Raw genomic sequence first — 5,719 nt, 5'->3', positions numbered from 1 at the left:
GCTTGTTTTGGTTCAAAAGTTTGGGTAAGAGAGTCACTTACATTGAGTATGGTAGGCTGGACTATCAAAAGACACATGCCTAGTGATATATAGTTTGTTCAACGATGGACAAAAGCATCGATATCTATTATAAGCCTCATAAAAACACTAGAAATACATATGGAAGTGATCTTGGTGCAAATTTATTTTTGGAGTATGACTGTAGACAAGGAAAGCATAGAGATCCAAAAACTAGTAGGTGCATGGCTTATAAGAGTGCAAAATTATTTCAACAATGTGTCTATGTTTTATTTCTGCAATTCCATTTTATTGTGGAGTTTTTGGACAATAAAACTTATGGAGAATTCCTTATTATAGATAGCTTGGGGGCAGAATATGAACACTCACCAATGCTATCAAAACGAATCTTGCAATAAAATTAATTTTCTACCACATTCTTAAACTTAAAAAAAGTGCTAAAAGATTCATTTTCAGATTTAAGGGGGTATAATGAAACAAATTGAGAAAAGTTATTCAAAAATATAATGTAAAACCCAAAACAAATTTTTTGATTGTAATGGAGCCAACCCCCATAAATAGGAATGTATTATTTCAAGTGTCTTAGAAGCCTCCTCATTAGTACAAGTAAATGAAAGTGTAGGTTGCTTTGCCATCTTCCAAATAACACATGTTTCTAAACAAGAGTTAAATTAGGAAGCCAGTGATGCTTCATGAGAGTATTAATAGTGAGAGTAGAGGGGGTGTCCTAGCCTACAATGCCAAAGTAAGGGAATGAGTCCTGGGAGGGGGCAAGTGCATTCCCCTCTTGGCTTCTTAGAGGAAGATGAATTGAGATTCTAAGTTAAACTGTCAATACTTATATGCAATAACTAAAATAAACCAAGTAATAAAAACCTACACCACAACGAAGACGATACTTTTTGTTCTCAAAGTTCTTCTATCTGTATTCACTGCCCAAGAGCCCTTGTTCAGGAAAATTTCACTAATAAGCTTAATGAGCTGAAATTTTACACAAAAGAGATTCTAACTCTCCTTCAAGCCAGGTGTCATGCCCAATCACACGAAATAAATCTCTCCCTATGATTTTAACACTATATTACAACTTTAATAAGTGTTTCAGTCAAGTTTCAAGTGTAGAATATCTTGGAGAAAAGAAATGGAAAATACACAAAGAAAAAAGAAACTTACACCCTTTTTGAATAGAGAAAAGCCTTGTCCTAGAGATTTTCGAGCCCTTAATTCTTTGATGCACAAGAGGTGAAATAATGGAGCTTGAATGCTAGGATGCAAAGTGATTTTGAGAGAGGAAAGGAGTTTTTGCAAGATGTACAACTTTATTTCTCTCAAAATAGGTTTGTGAATGATTTTCAAATGAAAGTGGTTGTTGGAAGCTATCAATTACTAAATGCTCGCATAACTGTTCCTAACAAGTTTGGAAGGGTATTTATAAGTTTCTCATGTAAACTAGCTATTGTTTGCCAATTTTTGAAAAGGTATTGATCGATCATTGGAAAGATATGATCTATCAACCATGTGTAACAGCTATATGTTTAGGTTTCCCAAACCTGTTGATTGATCAGGGCATCAATCAATGAGTTTTCAACCTTTTAGAAAATTCATTAATTGATCATGCTTTATAATTCTGAAAATGCAAAGTTTTGTATGATTGCTAATTTCATAAGGTATGACGGATCATGCTTTATAGGTTCAACTAGAAACATTATGTACGATCGATCACAACAAACAAGATGATTGATCATACTTTCAAAGTGTTGCCACATAGCATTTTGTATGATCGATCACCCAAGTACGGTGATTGGTTGTGCCTTATCCCAGAGTGTATTTTGAGTTTTAAGCATGATGAAAACGTTTAACAAGTTTAAAATAGTTTTATTCATCATTTAATTATGATTTTGGAAAGCTTTTATGTCCTAAAGCTCTAATGCTCGTGTTCCTTAGAATTTTAACAAGTTTAAAACAGTTTTATGCATCGTTTAACTATGATTTTGGAAAACCTTTATGTCCTAAAACTTCAATGTTCTTGTGTACCTTAGAATCAAATTTTGGCGATTTTCCTCTTACATTGTTAGAGTTTTTGCAATATTTCTAAACAACTTTGACTCTTGGCTTCAAGTCTTCAATCTTTGCTCATGGATGCTTTTTCAAAATGACTTGACACGCTGTATCACTCGAGGTCTTGTATTATAATTTATTGATTCTTTTGTATAGACCTTAATCTTTTCTCTTTTGAAGGAGTTGCATATGAAATGCTTGATTTTTAAATATTAGAAAAAATGCAGTTAAGTTATGTATCGACAAAATATGGATGAGGTTCAACTTAGGTCAATAATCTTCCCCTTTTTTTATGATGACAAAACCAACTCCATATAAACTAAAAATCATATTCCACGAGTTTTAGAAATATGCATAATTTCTCCCCATGAATCTGTGCATATAGGTTTGAGGATTTTAATTTTATTTTTACTTTCTCTTCTTTTTTGTCATATAAAAAAATATTGTCTAATAAGGAAGAAGAGAAATTCACACAAAGATTTGGCTCCAGGCCTTGCATTCATAGTTCAAAAGTGTGCATATTTGAGGCATAAACAAAATATGAACATAAAGTAAAATAAATACATGAAGTACAAGAAGAGGTCAATCTAGGTCAAAAAGATGCTCGACATATTGAAATGCTAACTCTCGGCCTGTGTTGGTTGATGCGAGGAGAGGTAGTCAACCACTAAGGGAAGGAGTCTTTTCATTTCCTTCACATCCTCCTTGATTTGAGCTAATGTGTCTTTGACATGTGTCATGTCATCTTCAAGATAGGTGAGGCAATCGTTTAGAGGAATCGGTATTTCTTTTTCTCTTTACAAACCAATATTGATCCTCTTGAGCTCGATCTGGGCTAGCCTAATCGGCCAAGAATTCTTCTTCAATCTCTTTCCCCTTGGAGTGCTTGGACACTCATTGACCTTTTACTTTCTCAAACTAAATTTGGTCACCTTCTATTCAATAATGGGCATCTTCTTGGTGATTGTGTATATCTCTTCCCATTCAAGGGCTACGTTGTGCTGCTCCAAGATCTAGTGATAATCTATCGGAAAGGGGAATCCATCTACCTTAACATTGTTTGCTACATCTACCAGCTGTAGGAATATGAAATGGTGAAGTCAATAGGGACAAGTTGGATCAATGACCAAAGCCAAGACTTCACATGTGGTCAACCTGGAGAATGTTCTTTTTTATCAGATTGAGGTTGTGAGTCACAATCTCCAAAAATAGAAAGAGCTCCATGTTGAGATCTTTAATCTTGATCTCGTAGGAGCTTCCTACGGTTTGCCCGAGGACCAACTTGATGGCATCTGAAAGGGATCGAGGGTGCTCTTCATCTAAATCATTTGGTTGAATCTCCATGTGTACCTCTTTTTGGAAGTTGTTCTACAACCTTCTTGAGCACGTTGGACTTGGTTTGCAAGCTTGGAGGCATTGGTGTTTCTTGCATGGCTAGCTTGCATGGAGACTTTGGTTCTTTCATGGCCTAGTTGGTAGCATGGCTTAACCATGTGAAAAACCATAACAGAGTTGAAAATCCAACCCACCCTTGCTCATATTGTCCTCCTACTTTCAACCCTATATCTGTCCCATCCATGTATATATTTTCGGCCCATGGCCTAGTCAATCTTGAGGTAATCTAGTTAGATGGTGCTATTGCATCTTGGGTAAAGGTGTAATTGTAATTTTTCATTGTCTATATAAAAGAACTTTCTCCCAAACCATGAACTCTTTGTAGTTTCCTTGTTGTTCGTGCTCTCCAGAAGGAATGTTTTACCTGAACAATGTAAATGATCTATGGACAATCTTTTATTGTTTGATGTAATTATTACAATCTTGAAGTATCATGGGCAATTTTATTTTACTTATCAAAGTGAATGTGTTCCTTGTCCAAAAAACAGTTGGTCATTTCACTTAATGTTTAGTTCCTTTTTACATGAATTGCTCTCTCATTTTATACATTTGCTCTCCCGTCCTTCAAGAATTTCTCCCTTACTTCACAATGCAACAAACACTCCCTCTTCTCATATCTTGTCTGATCTTCTCTTCAAGACCTTCTGACGCGGGTCAAGATAGCGATTATCCTGTAGGCGGATCAAATTGAGAATCACGGGAGGAACGCAAGAAATCTGCCTCCAGAGAAACCTCTCTGATTCGATTCAAAATATCAATATCATTCAACAATCCCCATCTCTAAACCCTAAACAGCCTTTTAACCAAACTCAACGCCCCCGACAAGTCCGGGCTGCAGCTCAAAATAAAGCAAACCCTAACCCGGGTTCAATACAAAAGATCTGATTAAGGATCCGACTATGGATCCGACTCCGACTAAAGATTTGAGTACTTACCCCGGATCCGACTAAGGATCCGAACATGTACCCACATCAGATATTCTCGCCTGCATCACCTTCTGGCTTAGTCATTGCCTAGAATGGTAAGTTAAAGCAAAAGATCTCTTCTTAAGCAATAAACACAATATCTTTCTGATCTTGAATCACAACAGCACTAATCTTTTTTTTTTTTTTTTTGTGGGTGTAAAAAATCTTATAAACAACCTATTAGCATCCATGATAGGAGCGTCCTACATGAATGGACTTACCAATCCTTAGGTCTGGAGTGATGCTGTAAACTTGAGTCTTTTTAACATCTTAAAGAGAAAATAGAGTTTTTTGCCCTCTCAAAGAGGTCGTATATAACTATGGTGGCTATCTCAATCTCATATCTATTTGAACAGATTAAGTAGTGGACAGGCCCATTCCAACACTGAAGTAGTGCCATTTAGCATCAGTTTCCGTGGTAATTTCCTTGGAAAAATCTCACCAACCAGGTGACTTTAAATCGGCGCTCGAGGTTGCCTGATCTTTGATCAAGTGAATGTAAGCGGGGTAGAACGAAGAGTGAGCTTGCGTGAAGCTTGAGGAGGGCAATGTCGTGATGGACACTGTTGAACATAAGCAGCCACCCACCAGTAGACAAGTTCCAGCCCTAAAACATAAAATAAAAAGAGATAACACGAAGAGTAATCAAAGAGCTTTTACTCAGCCACCTGGAAAGTCTACGGCCACTGGATATCAAAGAGCCTCAAGGACATTCCTATATACATACTGAACCCTTTATAAAGGAAGAAGAGAAGAACATCACATGCCATATTAATTTGCTACTTAGGAGTCCAGGGCCTGATTTTGGCACGTTGCCCTTTGCAAGGACCGTAAAATCCAAGTGGCCATCTTGCAGTGGCTATTCTCTGTGTTTTCGCCTGTTATAGAAGCTTTTTAAGTACGATTATTTGTTAAATGTGCCGGGGCCGTAAGTTTTATTCAGCCTGGAACAGTAGAAGAACCAACCAACCATGGGGAAGTAATGAAACCTCTCTCCGCCTGTGAAGAGTTGGAATTTGCTAGTCTCTTCGAGGTAGCACGAGGCTAGACTTACACCAGACCTCCATGACGTGTGGAGATCAATAGATTTGTGCTGCTCTAAGAGGCTAGGAACTTATATACACCAAGGAAGGATGCCAATTCATGGGAAAAGTAGTCCCCCTTCATACTCTATTGAATTAGACTAGTAAAGACATTAAAAGGTCCAATGAGCTCGTCCATTAGATATGCCTGATTTAGGAAATGTTATACAAGAGTGGGGACTTGCTTAAAAGCAAATTCTTTCA

The sequence above is a fragment of the Aristolochia californica genome, unplaced genomic scaffold (assembly GCF_029961685.1).
Source record: "Aristolochia californica isolate CCGP_79_NKW_82.1479 unplaced genomic scaffold, dmAriCali1.0.hap1 SCAF_6, whole genome shotgun sequence".
Classification (NCBI taxonomy): domain Eukaryota; kingdom Viridiplantae; phylum Streptophyta; class Magnoliopsida; order Piperales; family Aristolochiaceae; genus Aristolochia; species Aristolochia californica.
Note: the sequence above shows the minus strand (reverse complement) of the source record.